General features: G+C 42.3%; 1 protein-coding gene and 1 pseudogene across 1 annotated transcript in view; one reads left to right on the top strand and one right to left on the bottom strand.

Annotated features, from left to right (window-relative positions):
* Positions 1-7,281, bottom strand: part of SLC4A4 (solute carrier family 4 member 4) — a 343,745-nt gene extending 336,464 nt beyond the window's left edge. The window contains exon 1 of the mRNA XM_025435827.3: positions 7,160-7,281. The gene's annotated coding sequence lies outside the window, so the exon portion shown is untranslated. The remainder of the gene's footprint in view (positions 1-7,159) is intronic.
* Positions 1-21,372, top strand: part of LOC112652153 (splicing factor 3B subunit 4-like) — a 71,304-nt pseudogene that overhangs the window by 18,416 nt on the left and 31,516 nt on the right.

The following is a 21,372-nucleotide window of genomic DNA, read 5'->3' as shown; positions in this document are numbered from 1 at the left end:
GACAATATTTTAAATCTGGAAATCGTTGGCCAGCATTCTAATTATAGAGGCTAAAAATATTCAATGTGTAAGCTTTCGGGGATCACCCATGAGGTGAAGAGCACTGTAATCATTTTCAAGGGTTCTCCAGGTCCTGTGTGTGTTACTTGGGGCATAAAGTTGATATGAGCGATGCAGTGAAACGGGTGATCTCAAACTGCTGGCTATTAGACTCAATTTTTCAAGCTGATGTTTAATAAACTCTGTTCCCAATTCAACTTTAGCAATAAAAAGTAAAAATCCAAGAGAAAAAAATGTTTTCTGAGTTTGGATCACTCAGAGGAACAGCTCAAAAAAGACACTTAAGTGTTGTTCATTCATTCAGCCAACAACCATTTATTAATATGTCAGGAACCGTTCTCAGTGCTGGCACAATTCAATGCAAGAATAAGGAATGTTGTAGAACACAACAACAACAATAATAACTAACATATGTATAGTCATTTACAATTCTGAACAAGGTTGCATAACAATCACTCCCTTCCTCCTTCCTAACACCTCTGTGAGCTAGGTTTTACAATCGGCTTAATAATGAAAACAGAAAGAAAGATGATTTTTTTTTTAACTCCCCAAATCAAATAACCAGCAAGTAAGAGAGCTGGGTCTTTAACCCGTATCTTCCAAATGCATATCTCTCTTGGTCACTGGGCAATTCTAAATTGCAAAATTCTTTACTTTTATGTTAAGCCCTGAAGACAAGTTCTGCATGTTTGTGAGTGTCGTGTTAAAGTTGGTGCTTTTTTTTTTAAGGACAGGGTTTCACAGATCCAGTCTGTGATGTTTACAAGTTCAAAGTGTTCTTAATAACTTCACCCATTATCTTACTTATTATATGGAAACACCAGTGAATAAGTGTGCATGGTTATCGGAGTTTTTTAAACAAATTAAAAAAAAAGTTTACTTCCCAGATACTAAAATCTTTCTTACTTGGGATAACATACTGGACAAAAAATTCATGAGCAAAAAACCTGAACGACGAGTACTTCACAGAAGACTGTGGCCAATAAACATATGAAAAGGAACAAAAGATACCTGGGGAAATGCAAATTGAAACCACAAATGGGATACAACTATACATCTACCTAAATGATTAAAATAAAAAAGATAATACCAGTGGTTTGTAAGGATGTGGAAAAGCCAAAACACTTATAAGATGCAAGTAGGAGTATGAATCGGTACCACTTTTGAAAGAAGGCACTATCTAGTATCCCCACATGATTACCAAAAGACATGTAATAATGTTCATAACAGCACTATTGATTATAGCCAAAAATGAGAAACTAGCCAAATACCCATCAAGACCAAAATCCTAACTAAAGTGTGGCATTCTCATAAAGCAGAATACTGCAGAACAATAACAATAAAGTGCTGCTACACACAAAACATTAATGAATCTCACAAACACAGTGCTGAGCAAAAGAAGTCAGATACAAGGATACACAACATATATTCTGGTAGAAAGTTCAGGGCAAACCCGGTGGCCCAGCGGTTTAGCGCCGCCTGCAGCCTGGGGTGTGATCCTGGAGACCTGGGATCGAATCCCAGGTCAGGCTTCCTGTATGGAGCCTGCCTGCTTCTCTCTCTGCCTGTGTCTCTGTCTCTGTCTCTCTCTCTCTGTGTCTCTATGAATAAACAAAATCTTTGAAAAGAAAAAAAAAAAAAAAGAAAGTTCAATAATAGATAAAAATAGCCTATAGTCTCAGAAGCCAGGAGAGAAGTTATCTCTTGGAAATAATGGAAATAATTACTGGAAATAATGTGGAAATAATGACTTGCGGGAGAGATAGGGGACTTCCAGTTGCTGACAATGGTCTATATCTTGGCCTTAGTGTATTTATTTAGATAAATCACCAAACCACTCGCTTATATCTCAATGACATGCACACTTTCTCTACACATTTTATATCTCAAGTCAGCTAAGCATCTACCTTCAACTCAGGTCATGATCCCATAGTCCTGGAATGGAGCCCCACATGGGGCTGGCTCCCTGCTCTGTGAAGAACCTGCTTCTCCCTCTCTCTCTGCCTCTCCCACTCCTGCTTGTGCATGCACTGTCAAATAAATAAAATATTTTTTTAAAAAAAGAGCAGTACTTTGATTTACTCAAGATTACACAATTAATAGGTGATATAGCTGGAATGCAAAACATCAGATAGATAGATACATATATACATAGATACCTAGATAAGATAGGAAGCGGGGGCAGGTAGGAGAGCAAAAAGAAAGGAAGAAAAATATAGGGAGGGAGGGAGAAGAGAGTATAAAGTGACCTATTTGGAAACACCTAATATAGTCCTTACCACTGTGTTTGCTAGAATTCTTACATCTGCTTTTAGTACTTGGTCTAACTCTTCCTTTACTACCCCTGGCACTTTTTCCCCCCCGGCACTTTTCAACGTTAGCCACATAGCTGCCAAAATCAGACCAGTCCTGTCTTTTCCTGTGTAATTCAGTGTTTGCTGTGGGATTAGAAATGCTATAACCAGTCATGTTAGGACTGTCTGTGAATTAAGAGTAAAATAAGAGGGATCTCCTATGAGTAAAGTGAATCCTCTTCAATGTATGTCTTTCTGTAACCCTTTATTTTGCCTGCTGAGAGGCTTTTTTTTTTTCTGAAGAATATGCCAAATATAGGGGTTCCAAATAGATGAAGTTGTTACCAGACCCTATCTTGAATACTAGTCTCCAGGCCAAAGCTGGAACTAACTAAGGCAAAAGGCCAGATCCCACAAGTTTACTTATTTGCAAATAATATAAAGGACGTGATCTATCAATGAATACACTTCCAAAAAGAATAAAAGAAACCATGACTTCTTATACAAGACATCATGAAGAACTTTTCTAGTTGTATTACTCAGAGAACATTCCGTCAGTTCTAAAAGACAATATATTCCTTTCTCATTATGTATTTTTATTAATTTTGATTTTTAAACTCCCCCAAAAGTATACCACTACAAGTTTTGTTTAAAACTGTCTTAAGCAAATAAATAAATAAATAAATAAATAAATAAATAAATAAATAAATAAATAAAACTGTCTTAAGCATTCTAAGACAAAAATTCAAGTTAAACTGAGGATAAGCCTTTTTCTACACAATAATCCCAAAATATCTGTTGGTGGTTATTTATTTCTTTTAACATCCTAATTGCACATAACTCCTTTTTGCGTTACTCTCCATGAAAAACAAAAGTTAACTCTTAAAAACTGGAACTAAAAATGCTCCACACAAACAGAACATTCTTCACTAATGAAATGCCCCCTGGCACCAATGGACAAGAAATAAAGTTGAGGCACATGGGCACTGCTGCAGAGCAGAATCATTTAACAAGGACCAGAACCATCCCTTCAAACCAAGAAAAACATTTCTCTGCTTTAGTATCTTCAGCTATGACTAAAGTAACATTCATTCATTTGATGACACTCATTCAATACATAGGTATCATTAGTTCAAAAAGGTTCATTCCCCACCTCCACCAATAATTTTTCTTTTAGTTTAAGAAATCATACTAAAAGACAGAGAGAGAGAGAGAGGGAGAGAGAGAGAGAGAGAGAAAAGGGGGGAGGAAAAGAAAGAAAAAGAAGAGAAGAAAAAGAAAGAAGAAAGAAGAAAGAAAGAAAGAAAGAAGAAAGAAAGAAAGAAAGAAAGAAAGAAAGAAAGAAAGAAAGAAAGAAAGAAAGAAAGAAAAAGAAATACAAACTTCTCTGTGCCTAGTTTCCTCCTTTTTTCAACGAGTATAACAATCCTTTACATATACTTAATTTGCAGGGAAGAAGAACAAGATGAGATTTTGGCTTATGAAAACAACTGCATATGTATATGGAGTCACCATGCCTATTTCTACATACAATCATCTTTTTTGAATATAAAACTTAATTCAAAAGCAAGTAAGATCAATAAGGAATAAGATTATGAACATCATGAAAAGTCTGGAAAAGCAAAACTTTCTCTCTTCTTTGCCACACCAGGTAAATAAATCCATCACCATTTAGAGCTGCCCATCCTTTTGATGCCTTGTTTGACATGCCATTGTACTGCCGAGACTAGAGAAATGTAACAAAGTCATTGTCACAAAATCATTATGACAGTCATAAATACGGCTTTAGGTAAAATAAAATCAGCCATCTCTACAAGAGTAGTATGTGTGTGTATGTGCACATTTGTGTGCGTGTGTGTGTGTGTGTACACATCATACAAACGAAATGAGTAAAAGGGTAGGTTAGGAAAATCCATCTCCACTGCTGGAAAAATTTCTAAGGCATGCACCACAGGCATATAAAATATCATCTTTATGTTAGAGGGACGGTAAGCATATTTTCTACTCTGTGACTCAAACATATCAATGTAGAGCAATCAGGAGAAAGGCAAAATACATTTGGAATACAACTTACCCCTGACCTTATATGAAAGAGAAGTTATTTTCCCATCCCTTAAATTTCCGGCATTACGGAAAAAAAAAAAAAAATCCTGAAGATAGCAAGACCTCAATTGTTAAAGTCTTGCTAACTTCCTGGATGTTTGTACACTCTCCATTTTGCTAAATGACTCCCCCAAAAGGCATACGTCTCATAAATCAGAGGTTGGCCCCAGAAACTGCACCGACAGTAAGAACTGAGACACGTGTTCTGCTTAGAGCTTCGCTTTGTCGCATCAGATCATGTACCCTGGTTCTTTCCACTTAGCAATCAAGGAAGAAGTACAGTGAAACTTTCACCGTCATTAGATTCTCTTCTCAGTTCTTTCTCCCCACTCCCAATCTTGCTATCAGCCCTGACCATAAACCGTACGCCTGCTGTTACAAGTGGAACACAAGAAACCTCCAAGGCCGGGGCAGATGAGGTCCGCGGCCGCACCTCCCGAGAGGAGCAGGGAGCTCCCCCAGGGCGCCCTCCCTCAACCCTCAACCCGAGCATCCCGCATCCTCGCGGACTGCAGCGCCCTCAGAGGCAAGCAGATTCCTGATCATCTGCACGAGTCACCCTCTAACGTGCATTTCCTTTCCTTAAGTGTTGGGTTTTTCTTTACGATGCAAGCTACGGCCAGGCTGTCGTTTTTGTTATCAGAACCTCAAAATTGCACTTGCCAGGGCTCTGTGAAAAATGAAATCACCATCAGACCACACTGGAAGTTGTCCCAAAGGGCACCCGAGTTCTATCACATGTTTTTTTTTTTTTCTCTCTAAATGATTGCCTGTATTCTTTTCACACATTACTGTCAACTCCAAATTTATCCTAACCCTTTAAAAGATTAAAATGGTAACACTACAAACACTTAAAGTGATTTTCTGCTGAGAAACTAAACTGAAAGATACATCATTACAAACAGAGCACATCCCATCCATCTCGTCGGCTGAGGTGCCTTACCTGTTAGTTCCTAAGTCTCCAGATAACCTCAACACATTAAATGACACTAAACACCTCATTGTGAAAACACTCTGGGGGAGAGGGGCTGCTTAGTTTCCTTTTTTCTCAAAGGCAGACAGGCCTGGAACTATCCAAATATCCAATCTTATCCCTCCCACTCCCAGTCTTAAGGATGCCCCATGCCTCCCTCCCCAGCTCTGAAGAGGACTACTCTCCTCTTTCTGCTCCTGCATGTGGGAGTCCTTGTGTCATCTTCCCAGAGACTCTGAGATGAAGTCAAAACAATTCCATTTCCCGATTTCATAGAAAGAGAACAGATTCCTATCCCTATATTTAACTTTAAAATGAAAGTAAAAGTTTTTTCCTGTTATTAAAAGTACAGGAAAATAAGCAGACGCGCTTGCTCTGAATGAAGTTGTGCTAATAACCTCGATCTAAGTGCTAGGATGATGAGAATTATTTAAATGCTAATGTGACGGATGGAAGCAGAGCTCTTGGATACCTTCCCAAACACATTAGGTTGGTTTTAAGACGCTACTGATTACCGGTTTAACCGCACTGAAAAAGCTATTCAAATCAAAATGAAAAAAAAATAAAAATAAAAAAGATAAACCCTAATGGGCAATGTACACTTTCACTCGGGAAATAGCTTAAGTCCAAGTCCCAGATGCAAGAAAAAACAAAAAGTGTGGGGGGGGGGGGTCCTGCACAAATGCGGTGTCCCTCAGGAAAGGAGCTACTCCCGGATTTAAGACAACGTGTGTTAGTAGCGTTCAGTTCGCTATTTCCCATCAGGAGCAACTTCCTCCAACACTGAAGGGGAGCAGGAGAGGAGGTGAAGGAGGCCGGGCAGAGGGGTAAGAGCTCCTCATGCTCCTCATCCTCAACGCTGAAAAGAGCTGGGGGGGGGGGGGGGGATCCTGCCGAGAAGGTAGGGCCGAGAGAGGGGAGGAGGGATGGAAAGCAAAACTCTCCCAAGGAGCTGGGGAGGGGTGGGGGGTGCTTTGCGGTGCTTGAACCGGGATGGAGTGGCTTCCTCTCCATCTTTCAGGTCAAGTTCAGGGTTTGTTGTGGGTTTTGTTTGTTTTCTGCTGTTGTCGTCGTTGTTCTTTTGTTCTTAGGGAACTTTTTTCTCCCCTTGCAGGGCTTGCTGCGGTTTGCAGATGTGGTTCCCAACTGCTGCCTTTCTCGGGGGGGGGGGAGGGGGGCGCTATCAAGGGGCTGGCAAAGGCTGGGCACAGTGCACTTAGGAGGACAGAAGTCACCTGTCCTGGCCACGACGCGCTCGGCGCCCGGCGGGTACCCGGGGAACAGCTCCGCCGCCGCGGGCCAAGGGAACCCCGGCTTGACCTCGGCCGCCCCCTTGCAAACCCGTCCGAGCCCGAGCGACTGTGCGCGCCGCCTGCGGGGACTGCGCCTGCCTCACCCGCTCGTCCCCCCCCCCCCCGGGCCTGCGGGCGTCGTGCGGCAGGTGCCCGGCCGCCCCGCGTCCACGCGTGTCCCTGCGCCGGGGCCGACGCCGCCTGCGGGCGCTGCGGGCTGCACGGCGCGGCTCCCCCAGCGGCTGCCCCAGCGGCTGCCCCAGCGGCTCCCCCAGCGGCTCCCCCAGCGGCTCCCCCAGCGGCTGCTGCACACGCCGGGGCCGGCGGCGGCCCTTCCCCTGCGGCGCCCGGCCCGGGATGCCCGCCCGCCGCGGGCCCGTCTCCGCCTCCCGGAGCGCCCTCGGGGCCGCCCCCCCCGCCGCCCGGCCGGCGCTCACCTCCCGGGGTCCGCCTTCCGTCGCTCCTCCAGTTTGACGGCGGGGTGTTGGGCTGCGGCGGCCGCGGGGGCCCGAGGCTGGACGCCCGCAGAGCGCTCGCAGGCGCGGGCCGGGGCGCGGGGGGCGCGGGGGGCGCGGGGGGCGCGGGGCGCGGGGGGCGCGGGGGGCGCGGGGCCGGGGCGCGCGGGGCGAGCGGGGCGCGGGCCACAACTTTGCCGCCGGGTGTCTGCGCGCGCCGGGGCGTCGGGGCCGAGGACGGGGCGCGCGCCGGGGCGGGAGGGTCCTCGGAGCGAGCGGGACCGGCTGCCGACGGCCGCGGGGCGGGGTGCGGGGGGGGGCGGCGTCCACGCTACTCTGCGCCCCGCAGCTCCGGCCTGTGCGCGGGGAGCCCCGGGGCTCCGCTGCCCCCGCCAGGGACCAGCGCTGCAGCGGCGGGGCCGGCCGGGCGGCCCTCGGGAGCCCCTCGGGAGCCAGCGGGGACGGGGACGGGGCGGCGGGGTCGGGGCCGGCGGCCGCGGGAGGCTGTGCGCCGAGCGAGCCCGCGACCCATATTTAAAGCCGCGCGTGGCCTCGGCCGGCCCCCGGCCCTGCCCTCGCGCGCGCCGCCCGGCCCCGCCGCCCCGGCCCGGCCCGGCTCGGCTCGGCGTCAGGCGCCCGGGAGGCCCGCCGGGGGGAGGGGCCTGGGCCTGGGCCTGGGCCTGGGCCTGGGCCCGGGGCCGCCCCCGCGCCCCGCCCCCGCGCCCCGCCCCCGCCCCAGGGCCCCGCCCCCGCCCCGCCCGGTGCACCGCAGCCCCGCGGGGACGGCCCCCCCAGGCCCCCCCAGCCCCCCCAGGCACCGCGCGCCCCCGCCCTCCCGGCCCAGGCCCCTGGCGAGGCTCCCCGGCGGACCTGGGCACGGGCCACGGCGCACGGCCGCGGGTCACCTTCCGCGCGCGGGTCTGCGGGGAGCCCGACCCCGGCCTTGCCCCGGGGCCCCCAGCTCGTCCGCCGTCCTCGGGCTCCCGGGCACCCGCACGACCCCTCGAGCCGTCCAAGGGGGGCTTTGTGTCTACTCTGCTCCTAAGCCTGATTACCGAGGCTGGAGCACCCTTTGCTAAGCAGACAATCCCGATGATGGATGGATCGTGACCCAGCCCCATTAGCACCAGCACTTGAGTAAACCGCGAAGAGATCAAGGGGCCCAGCACAGGCCCCCGCAGTGCTCGGGGAGCTGCTAGGGCAGCCGCTTGATGCACCTGAGCCACAACGTGTACGCTGCAGGCGGATAGGAGTTTCCCGTTATTACGCATTATATGTGTAATACGTGTGAAGTCACTGACTAAACTGCACGTTCAGCAGTCGCCACCAAAACACATAATACTCAAGAAGAATAACTTCCCATACCGGGAGACTACCTGCTCCCGGTTCCAGATCCCTCTCCAATACCAGGCAATACCTAATAAGACCTCCGGGGGAGGGAAAATAACAGGGACAGAGGCTTCTCCTTCTAGTGCTTAAAACTGGAAGAGGCCCACTGTACCTCACCAGTGCTTAGAAAGCAGGTATTTAAAGAAGGAAGAAAAAAAAAAAAAAAAGGCATATATTTAAAATCCTCAATCAGTGATCAGAAGGTGCCAGGAACCACCCAAAGTTGTATGTTGTCTGATTAAAAGGTACTAATGTCGTGTGTCCAGCTCTGGTTACATCCGTCTCGCATATATGTTCACATATTCTACATAACCCACTGCAGTGACATGGGAAATTCAAAACCGAAGATTGAGGGGGCGGGGGGGGGGGAATTAACCTTAACACTTGTGCCTACATAGTCACATTTTGTTTTTAGACTGACGTTAAAATTGACTTTCAATCCCTGAGCACACAGTTAGCAAGAATCAGCAACCCCAAAGTGAGCTCACAAGCAAAGGGAAGCCACTTTTGTATTAAGAATTTGACGCTGCTGTTCAGCAGTTTTTCACACTGTGGATTATGTATTTCAACATAGCTGGCAATTTCGCATTATAATCGTGAACCAGCCATGAATGGTCAGCGTTGGTGGACGTTTGGGAAAGGAAAAGTGCAAGAAACTTACGTTTTCTAAACTTCTGCTGCAAATATATTAAATCATCCTTCACACAAACCAAGGTAACCCCTGGAAGCATTTCACTATTGAGATTGGCACAATTTCACCCTGAAAGGGGTATAAAATTGGTGTGTGGGGCGAGAGGCAGGGGGTAATTAGAGCACTGAGGTTTTGTGTGCGCCTGAAATTAATGAGAAAAAGAGTTATCTCTGGCAAAGAGCCAACAACCTTTGTTATCATTCTCATTACTTGATGTTTGCTATCCCACAATTAAAAGAGCATGTTCCATTTCCTTTCCTATTGATTATTGTCCAGTAATTGAGATACATGTGTTTTTCCTTTAAAAGGTCATTGATTAACTTTTCTTGTTAACTCTGCATGTGGTCACCTTTGCTATTGCTATTCTGGGTGAGGACAATGAATCCTGAGATCTTTCTTTCACCTATCATAAAACTTGAGTTATGTCCCTTGATTCCCATGAGCCCAGAGAAAGATTTATTTGTTCTTTTTGTTTTGGGGTTCTCACAGCTTGGTGACAAAGAGAATGAACAGAAAAATTAATGGAATTTTAAAAACGGCATAAGTGATCTTTACTGATAATGATTTATTTTTTAGTCAATACCTCTTTGTACGAAATGACCTTCTAGAATATCCTCGCACTACTTAGCTTATCCATCAAGTTTCTTTCATATCAGCCAAGGTCCTAATAGGCACAGAAAGAAAACAGCAAGATGGGAGAAGGAACCTTTGTTTCAATGACAAGCACCATCTAGTGGCAGCAGGTGATGAAACCTCCAGACCGCATAAAGCCCAACAAGAATGAAGATGAAGTTGGGGCACAGGCAGTCCAGGCACCCCGGGTCATGTATTACCATGGCACTCTTGGATTCTAAAACAAGAAACTTGTCTGTGGTAAATTAATACAACCAGTAGGCCCTTTGTTAACTATTCAAAGTAAATAGGGTGCAGAGGTGACGTGCAGACAGGATTATTGCCATAAAGTGTTTCCTCAAGCCACACCTCTGTATTTTTGCACTTAAAAATTTCTGTATTTAAAAAAGATTTTTTTCCGTATTTAAGTTTCCTCATATAATAAGGAGAGTGATGCATTATCACCAAATGTTATCTGTAAAGCACTTGCTATAATTTTTAATGACTCCAGGATAAACAGTCAGTGATATCTTTCACCTTCTTTTTTTTTCTAATAAAATGGAATAATGAAGAGACCTCCAAATATAATAGTTAGATCGGTGAGTGCTGCTACTATTGAATGATCAGACACATCTCATTCGGAGGCCTAAACACAAAGGCAGCAGCAGATATATCCTACTACTACAAACTTCAAAGAATAATCAGAATTATTTCTCAGTATCAGGTTCTTTTTAAATACGGGGCTCATTGGTAGAAGTTTGACAAACATTTTGCTGTACACAATAGTTTTCTTTGTGCTGACGTTTGTTTTAAGTTGCAGGTGTTTTGTTATGAAACAACATTGCAATAGAATGGTCACTAAAACTGCCGCTCCGCTCCGTAATCAATTTCGTCAACTGCTTCATGACGTAAGAGTAACAAAAGAGAAAACCACTTTTTCTTCTCATCCAGGAACCAGCCTGGGATGAAACTGAAGATGGATATAGATAAAGACAAAGAGATCACTTAAAGGCCTCATTTTTGCTTCATTTACACTCTAGGAATTTCATATTCAATCTGACAAATTCCTGAATAAATTCAGCCAACCTAGATTTATAATCTATATTCCCTCCTTCAAATCTGAGGTATAAAAATAACCACCCCTTTCCTATGAGGAAAGAAAAAAAGTGCACATGGTTGTTGTAAGCTGTCCACATGGAATGAGCTAGGGAAAATAATTCTATTGGGTTAAACACGTGTCCTATGTTGCTTCGTAGCTTAAACTACTAAACTCTCAATGTATCCAACTGTCATTTTTAAAAACACAAACCTAAAGTCAAATATTAGGAGAAGTTCTGACTTCTAAAAACAGGAGCCTACCTCTGTTAATGTCAAGGAAGGCAAGTTTTCAATCTTTCTGGGCCTAAGTTCCCTCAGCAGTAAAATCAAGGGGCTTGAGATTTTTTTTTCTTAAATAATAATAATGATTCTAATAGGACACCAGAATATTTTTCTTTAATAAAATTTGGAGAATGTTTGTGAGAGAAACATGCAAATCTTTCAGGAATGGTATTGACACATTTATTATGAAAGCTCTGCCTAATAACCCTAGGCCAGAGTTCCAACCTCTTCCTCCTACAGAAATTCTCCCATGAGTAGCATAACATAGGACACAGGCCTCGCTATTTGGAAAGGAAAATTTAAATCAAGCTACTACACCTATAACCCCCTGAGTGAAAAGATTGGTCTGGTTTTAGGTAAGATAGTAGAGAATTATGTCAAGCTTCTCTGCCAGAACGGACTCGGGGCCCCAAGGATTCTGCTCGTGTGTGTGTGTGTGTGTGTGTGTGTGTGTGTGTGTGCGCGTGTATGTGTGTGTCCACATCAGCCATCTCCCGGGCATAGAAAGGTGCTTGTTTCCTTGTATCCCTCTGGCCTCCCCGCCTCCTCAGGGGATGAATAAGCCCAGATGGCAGGCTGCTCTGAAGTTGCTCTTAACTGAGTCACGTGGACACAGTTGTTCCATTACATGGGGACAGGTTTTCCACAGATTAACCCACCACTGCATCAACCTGGGCCGTGCCCATTCCTGTCCCACTGGTCTGTTCCCCAGACCAGGCCTATCATGGAGGCCATAGCGCCTCAGTCTCCTTGAAAGTAACAAAAGAGTTGACACTTCAAGTGTACCTTTGCCAGACTGATTTCTTTACAGGAAATGCTGCAAGATTAAAATCTGAATTTTAAAAGTCGGCTCCTTTTGCCCCTATCTTAAGGGAGGAAATATTCTGAGAAAATTTGCGCTTTATGGCTTTTCAATTACTCACTGCTGACCAAAGAGTGCTCAGTTCTACACAGAACACGGAGCATAACGGGATCATCTGTTTCATCCACAAATATTTATTAAGAATCTACTTACTATGTGTCAAGGACTCTTCTAGGTGATGGACTCCTAGAACAAGCAGACCGAAGTCCTGCTTCATGGAGCTCACAAATAAGTAAATAACAAGAAAATTTCCATTTCCTTAGAATACAGAACTCTATGACGTAGCAAATGCTATGAATAGGAGGGCCAAGCATCCCAGTTCACAATTCCAGTTTACCCCTGTTATCCCTGGGTCTTTTTTTTTTTTTTTTTAAGATTTTAATGATTTATTCATGAGGGACACAGAGAGAGAGAGAGAGAGACAGAGACATAGGCAGAGGGAAAAGCAGGCTCCATGCAGAGAGCCCGATGTGGGACTCAACCCCAGGACTCCAGGATCACACCCCGGGCCGAAGGCAGGAGCCAAACCACCGAGCCACCCAGGGATCCCCAATCCCTGGGTCTTAATAACACCATCCCCCCTTACTCTCAAAAAGGAGATTTAGAATCACCCTAGCGTTAGAAGAAATAAAACACAATGAGAGGACAAGAGAGAGCTACTTTCAGGTGATGTTAGGGAAAGCCTCTCTAACGTGGCGATGTCTGAGCACACAGATCAGAATGACAAGATGCATAAATATGAAAAATTTTAAAGGCAACTTGACACAACAAACAACACCTGGCAGGCTGCCTTGCACATAGTAGGAACTCGGTAATTATTCATAGAATGATTACATCCACTCATTCTGGAACATTAAAACTAGAGAGGTTTAGTCAACCACAATATATTTCCATTAAGATAAATTCAGATTCCACATATTCCTTATGATATCATTCTTCTGAAACAAGAACTTTTAGACTACATCTATGTATTTATCTGCATGTGCATAAAATATCTCAGAAGGATACATAAGCAATTGAAAACACTATTTGCCTCCAGGAAAGGAAATTATGTGATCACAGGAAGACTTTTCAATGTATCCTTTGTTCTTTTTTGAATTTAAGATACATAAATAATTCCATTTACATCTTGGAGCTATTTCTCCATATGAATAAGTACCATAATTACACAGAAACTCTTCTGATAAACAATAAGGTTGATATTCTTACAAACCATTGGCAGGGCTGGAGCCTCTGAGCCTCTTCATAGTTATTAGATACTGTTGAGGGCCAACTGTGCTCACTGCCCACCTCAAATCAGTGTCATGGGACAAAAAGATCTTCAAAAGGGTATTTCTGCTTTTCTTGCACCTGGGCAAATAAAATCAGTACAAAAATCCTAAAATAATATTTTATTGGGCATCTTGCTGCACCTTTGATGATGGCTATGTGGTTTTCAAAACTGAAAATCTGTCGCTTTTTTCCATTATAAAACTAATATAGTTTCATTATTTAAAATTTGTAAAATAGAGGAAAATAGAACAGCAGTGAGAAATATCCTCTTTCAGAGAAGACTGCTAATATCTTGGCATATTTTTAACACAAGTTTCTAGCCAGAAAAAAAAGGGGGAGTGGTAGGATCCGGATTTGGTGCCATATTTCTTTCTTTTCTTTTTTTTTTTTAAGATTTTATTTTATTTACTCATGAGAGATACAGAGTGAGAGAGAGGCAGAGACACAGGCAGAGGGAGAAGCAGGCTCCATGCAGGGAGCCTGATGCAGGACTCGATCCTGGGACTCCAGGATCCCACCCTGGGCTGAAGACGGAGCTAAACCGCTGCACCACCAGGGCTGCCCTGGTGCCATCTTTCTAAGTCCAGTTGATAGCTACTGGCCTCTTATCTCAGCACAATTCCAGAATTGCCCTGCTGCTGGTGAAAATTCATATGGAACAGGGTCTATATTGACAGCTTCTGCTTTCTGGTAATGGAAATATTGACTACCCCACTAACAGTACTAATACTTATGATCAGAATAGCCAATGTTGGAGTGCCTGGCTGGCTCAGTTGGTAGAGCATGTGACTTCATCTGGATTATAAATTCAAGCCCCACTTTGCATTTAGAGATTGCTTTAAAATTAAGTATTATTTTAGGAGCACCTGCTCAGTCAGTTAAGTATCTGTTTTCAGCTCAGGTCATGATCCTGGGGTGCTGGGATCAGGTCATGATCCTAGGGTTCTATGATCAAGCCCCACTACGGGCTCCCTGCTCAGCAGGGAGTCTGCTTCTCCCTCTCCCTCTGCCTGCCACTTCCCCTGATTGGACTCTCTCTCTTCCTCTCTCTCTCTCTGTCAAATAAATAAATTTTTAAAAATAAAGTATCATTTAAAACAAATAGCCAATGCCCACATAGTCATTACCATGCTCCAGGGACTATTTTAATAATTTAACATAAATGAACTCACTCATTCAGTCTTCATAATAACCCCCTCAGTGGCATTATCCAATATCAAAAAAAAAAAAAAAAAAAAAAAAAAAACAATACGAACATCAGAACCCATACCTTATCATACATATCAACTGTTTCAGATTTCTTCAGAATTTGAGGAAGTTTGGAATTGAGGGTTTGTCTTTCTCTGTGAACTTAAACATCTAATCTGGAAGAGTTAACTAACTGTTGGGCAAATGCCCACAGAGTAACAGCTGAATTCCATTTACTGCTCCGATTCCAACCAAATCTGACAGCAGCACGTATATATTAATACCAACACCTGGATATACTTCTGAAAACTCAGCTATCCAAAACCAGAATTTTTGGAAGCTGAGGACACTACACTTTGGTATTATTTTCTTTTTTAACATGGCTACTTTTTCATCACAGCCATTGAAAATGAGATTTTCAGTGGTGTTTTCTTTTAACTTTAATCACATATATGTGCTATCTCCAATCATCCCTATAGGACACACAACAGAAATGCAAACATACATGTTTGAAGGCCACTAATAACTTCCATGGACCGATAAACCATGGTATTTGCTTATGCTTTTCCCCATTGACATTTTGATTTTCATATTAAGATATGTAGGGAAAGGAAATATTTTTCTTAGTATTCTGATACTGTTATTGTTGTTTTGTTATTTAGGACCTGGGCCTGCTACTAGCAGTCTTCATCCTTAAGTTAAATTTTAGACCTTATATCTCTCTACCAAAAACCAGCATCTCATCCAGGATTACACAGAAACAGGTCACATGTTTCCTTCAGCAATTCTTACTTGCTTAAACTCAAAAATTTGTATGTAGCAAAAATGTGTCAGAAAATGTGTGTTAGCATATGTAATGGTAAATCAGAAATTGGAAGAGAAAGGTGATTTTCATATTACTGAAAGCTACACTCCTTTCCTCTCAATTTGCCATGTGAGTACTTTGGCAACTTTGATCCAGGGTAACTAACTCCAAATCATTTCTTGGTACTCACATTTCTGCATAGGTTTAGTAATGCCTTGGAACCAATAGCCTGACATTTTAGTCCAAGGAAGTTATTAAAATAAACCCTAAAGAATAAGAGGCAAATGGAAGAAATCAGAAGCAAGAGTGCTAGACAGATCTCTCTGCTCCAGCCAGTGGCCCTCTGATGCTATTACTGCTTCTTTGATTAAATTAAAATACAATATGTATTGAGCACTTATTTAACACTTTGTCTATCCTGGCGGGAGTAAAGGACATTCCATTTAGAGAAACAACTCTTCAAAAGTTTCTGCTGATGCTGCAGTTACTATTTGGAACAAAGAGCAGGGTAATCAAGTGGATGGAGGTGATTTTTCAGAGAATACTGAAGAAAAGATTACATACTAGGTATAGTGGTGCTGTCCTAACACACTGCTTTCACATTCTTCCTTTGGTGCAGACCACTCATCAAGGCAAATGGAAGTAGTCCAGTGAAATGCTAAAAGACCGTAAACAAATAAATTCAATGCTGCATTCAATAATTAGCAATAGCTATCATTTGTCAAGAACTTCCTAACCCTCACGGAAACCTTGTAAGATAAGATAAAAATGATCCTTATTTCACGATTAAGGAAACAGAGGTCAGAAAAGTCAAGTGATTCACCTCAGATCATACAAATACCAGTTATGGAGCTGGAGTTCTGAAACTAAACGTAAGCCCCTGCTCTTTCCACTATACCATGCTTCCTCAATCTACCTCTAGGGAGATACATGGAAAAGTTGAAATTACAAGGTCTTTGGTCCATGAGGGAAAAAGTCTGGACTCCTTACTTCCACACCCTTCCTCTTCACACTCCCTTTTTTCAATCTAAACTGCACACAAAACAGGATTATTTTGATTAAGTTCCTGCTTTCCCTTAACCGATAAAAAACACTCTCTTTCAATGTTCTTCATCGGCTGTTGAATTAAGTCCAAGTTATTTAGGTTGGAGTTAGTGGCCTTTCATGACCTGGTTTCAACCAGCTATGTTTGCTACTGATCCCACACACAGCTTGATGCTCCATACAACCCAGACTTCTCACCATTATCCAAATACGAGTTGTGTTTTCTTGGTCCTGGTTTCTAGCTCATGCCAATTTATTTTACCAGGAATGTCTATCTTTCTTTGATCTCCTTCTTCATCTATGGAAAGCCTACTTATATTTAAACATCCAGCTAAAATGCTACTTAATCAATATTATCTTCTCTGATTCATTTAGCACAGAAGACCTCTTTCTCCTCCATACTGGTAGCATTTAGATAGTGCCACTTATCTGTCACTTGAACCATCTCAATGTAATGAGGCTTTTGGTCTATTTTCCTCCTTTCCCCCCACAAAATTGTCAGCTATATGAAAATAGGAAATGTGTCATGCACTTTTACATTTTTCACCTCCTCTAGTGTAATCCCATACATACAGGAGGTTCTCACTAAAAACTGAATGAATAAATGAGGCTTAGGTTTAGTTAATGATAATTACAACCTCAAATATAGAAAGATCTACCTTGAAGGGTCACATTGAACCAAAAAAAAAAAAAAGGTAAGTTTTTATTTTTCTGTGGTTATTAATGTAAAAATCATCTTTCATGTTCAGTCATGGGCTTTAGCTGTAAGTACATTTTCAGGAGAAATTAGACATAAACATATAATTTCTCCTTGCTTTAAACAATCTTTCATTTATTCATTCAAAACATGAAATGTCTATTACACAAAAGTTTCAACAAAGTCCTGAAGAAACAAGGGTGCAAAACAGATAAGGCCTTCAGGGAGCTCAAATTCTGGTTAGAAAGAGAGGTAACAAACAAGTAAACAACATACAGAACAATAAGTTCTATTACAGAAATTAGCATGATAATGGAGAGAGTAACAAGATAGAAATACTTTAGATTGGCTAGTCAGAGAAGGCTTGAGGAGGTAACAGCTGACTTTAAATGAGCTAGCCTTGCAGAAAGCTGTAGGGAAAGCACTCCGGGCAGAGGAAACAGCAGGTTCAAAAACTCTTGGGGGTTGAAGAACCAAAGATAGATCGATGTTCTTCAACAAAAGAGTGAAACAAAAGAGTGCAACCAAAAGAAAAGAAAAGGAGAGAGTGGTATAAGAGAAGGTTTAGCGAAACAGGCAAGAACCAGATCTTGCAGGGATTTGTAGGTCACAGGAACAAATTAACATCAAATGCTAGAAGAGCAATCAGAAGCTACTGAGGAGTTCTAAACAAGGGTATCACATAACCAAATTTAGGATTGGGAAGTTCATTCTTACTACGAAACGGAGAATGGAGTGGAGAGGTACTGATGACTTGTATTAAGGGAAGAGCACTGAAGATGGAGAGAAGTGAATGAATTTAAGGGGCATTTTGGAGCTAGAACTGAGGGGAATAGACAAATTAGATGGAAAAGTTGAAAGAACAAGAAAAATCAAGGATGACTCCCAAGTCTTCTATGAGGGAGACATATAAGAAGGACCAGATTTGAAGAAGACAAAAATCACTCTTTCTGTTTGAAGGGAAAACAGTACTCTTACTGTTTTGAAATAATAGGTTTGAGATGACTTTTAGATATCTAATTGTAATAAACATCACAAAAACATTTCAGTTAACATTTCACTGAACACTTATATTTTCTAATTGTGTCCCCACTTCTTTGGCCATGTAGCAGATTGTATTTCCCACCGGGGGTCTTAGCAACATCTCTGATTCCCACAACCTCTTCTTCAATGTGACCCTACCACTCCACTATATAGAGGTAGAGTCTTAATTGTCCTCTCCTTGAATCTGGATGGGTTTGGGACTCCTTGACCAAAAGAACATAGTGGAGGTGAGGCTGTATGGCTTCCAAGGCTTAGTCGTAAAAGATGATGTAGCTATCACTTTGTTTGCTGCAGCAGTCATGCTTGGAGCTTGGAGCTGACATGTAAGAAATCCAATTGTCCTAAAGCTGCCATCTATGGCTCCAAGCCAAGCCACTTGGAGCAACCACATGGAGAAGCCACCTATAGGCAGTCCAGTTGCCAATTCTAGTCTCCAAGTCTTCCCAACATAGGCTCCAGCCACGTGAATAAAGGGGCTTCCAGATGATCCCAGCCTCCAGCCATCAAACCACCACAGCCTTCGCATCTTCTCAAGGAAAATCCTAGACTCTGAGGAACAAAGACAAGCCATCTTGCTGTGCCCTGTCCTGACCCACAGAATCCATGAACGTAATGAAATGATTATTGTAAGCTGGAAAATGTTTGGGTAGTTTGTTAAGCAGTGATAGTTACCAGATTAGGCAGTTAAACAAACATTTGGAGAATAAATACATTTAAGCTATAATCCTACCCATATGCAGTTTACACAGTTCAACACTAAATTCTAAGTGGAGTATGCAATCTCCAAGTAAGATTCTTAAACTAAATATCATTTTACTTACTCAAATGACGGTTGAGTAACCATATTAGTGGTGACTACGGGAGGATTCTGAAGTTCGAACATAAATTTGGCAACTAATTCTTCTTGGTAAAATTAAGTTTGATAGTAAAGTACGTATTTTTGATAAGCAAATAGTGTCAAATGAAACCAATTTTAAAACCCTGATGTATGTATCTACATTTCAAATCTTACGATTTCCATTACGTTTCATAAGATGGTCTCCTGCAGTTATCTCTAAGTTATGTGAGTGGAGCTACAAATAGAAAAGACTTCTTATGGATTAAAATCCCTAGGTGTGACAGGGAATTTGAACTCAAAATTGTTTTGTTTTCAGAAATAATCTCCATTTTTTCTTTTCTTAACAGTCAATATTTTCTCTTTTCTTCAAAAAGTATGAAATAGGAGAATTTGGCTTTGGATATTAGGATATTTCTTCTGAAATAATACTTTGATTTGAAAACTATTTAACCACAACATACTAAATTTTGAAAGTAAATTATTTTCCTAAGCATTAGTACCTGTTATCCTGTAAGTGACTAAAGTCAACTTGTTTTGCTTTTACAACAACTAGAAATATTTATTAAAATCATATGGATGACTTTAGCAAGCACTAACAATAAATTACATCCCCAGAGGTAGCAGTTACTTTGACCTCTGCTTCCTGGCTCTGACAGTGCTGGTCTTTGACCATATTTTACTCCTTAGTGATCCAATAAGTTTTGATTACCCTGGCAGATCCGTAATCAATATGAAACTTTTAGTCTGATGTGGGCAAAATAAACTGAACTCAAGGCTATTGACTCTACTTCGACCTTCACTACTACACCCATATGGGTAATAACAATATTGGTGCTCTATTTAGAATGCTAAGATTTGGGCAGATTTGGGTGGCTCAGTAGTTTAGCGCCGCCTTCAGCCCAGGGTGTGATCCTGGAGACCCAAGATCAAATCCCACATTGGGTTTCCAGTATGGAGCCTGCTTCTCCTTCTGCCTGTGTCTCTGCCCCCCACCTCCCGTCTCTCATGAATAAATAAAATCTTAAAAAAAAAAAAAATAGAGTGCTAACATTTTGGAAGCCCCTAAAAACTGGTAATTACATGTGCTTATGCTTTTTTTTCATCTCTTTCCAAAGAAATAAACCAACATAATCAGAAGTTACAGCCTTAGAATGTTTCAGTTGCCGTACAGAAATTTTTATTTAGGGACTCATAGGGTCATGTCATTTTTTTTTAAATCTCTACTGCAACAACTTTAAAACAAATATTTTTTTGTTCGCTGAAGAGTTTGAATTTAGAGTCTTGTTATATTTCATGAATGTCTGCCAAATAAGAAATAGGATAAGAAATTAGTTTTAGCCAGGGCTTACCAAACTTTTTCTGTAGAGTCAGATAGCAAATGTTTTTGACTTTGCCAGCCATGTATTTTGTCTCAACCACTCTCAACTCTGCCATTGTTGTGAAAAAACAGCTGTAGGCAATATGCAAATGATGGGTGTGGCCACATTTGGCCACAGAGGGCCACACTTTGCCAAGCCCTGGTTGAGACTAAAGGCAGACTACGTTAATAAAACATATTGGAATATCGTGTTTATGAAAAGATCTGCCTTTCAAATCTTCTTAGTATGTCTTTCTTTATACCTCTTGTTTTGTTTTATCACAGACTATACCCTGCTCCCTCACTCAACCCACCTCTTGTGTTACAGCAGACTGAGATAAGTCAATTATCGTATTACACCAATGATTGGAATGCTACAAAACTACTCTGGGACACCACTGCAGAAAATAACAGACTAAAAGCCTATGTCTAGTATTTTAGAGTTGGAGGGAGGTGTGAAAACACTAGTTCAGAATATTTAGCAAAGCATCCTATTACCTTGTGTAGCTACATCTAAATTAAAAACTGACAGCTGATGTGGCTAATAGCGGGTATACCTCTCAGAGGCACTAATATCACACACAATGAAGTGGACACTCCCATTTCACTAAAATTAAACAACCTAATAAAATTGGAGTGACAAAAAATAAAGCCCACACCCTACCCATTCTCATGATTAAGCAAAAGTGAAGATAAACAGTAGATTAAAAGATTAACTTTATAAAGTATTTAATGACCTGCCTTCTTCTATGGCCAAATAATAAATCTGATGTGGTCAACCTAGCTTGAAAATTTTACTTATTCCCATTAGTGTTACCAATCACCTGCTAAAAAAAAAATCTACCTTCTCCCTATATGATTCAGATTTCTAGTTCCCTGACCCCATAGTCTCTGGCAAAGATTGAATCATTACTGATAAAGAACGATAGAACAATTTTAGGAACATTGTTTTAGTGAAAAAGAATATTACCAAAGGTAGTTTACAACAAAGTTAATAGAATAGGTTTAAAAAAAAT

This window comes from Canis lupus, chromosome 13 (genome assembly GCF_003254725.2).
Source record: "Canis lupus dingo isolate Sandy chromosome 13, ASM325472v2, whole genome shotgun sequence".
NCBI classification, from domain to species: Eukaryota; Metazoa; Chordata; class Mammalia; order Carnivora; family Canidae; genus Canis; species Canis lupus.
Note: the sequence above shows the minus strand (reverse complement) of the source record. Positions and strands in the feature narration are given on the sequence as shown.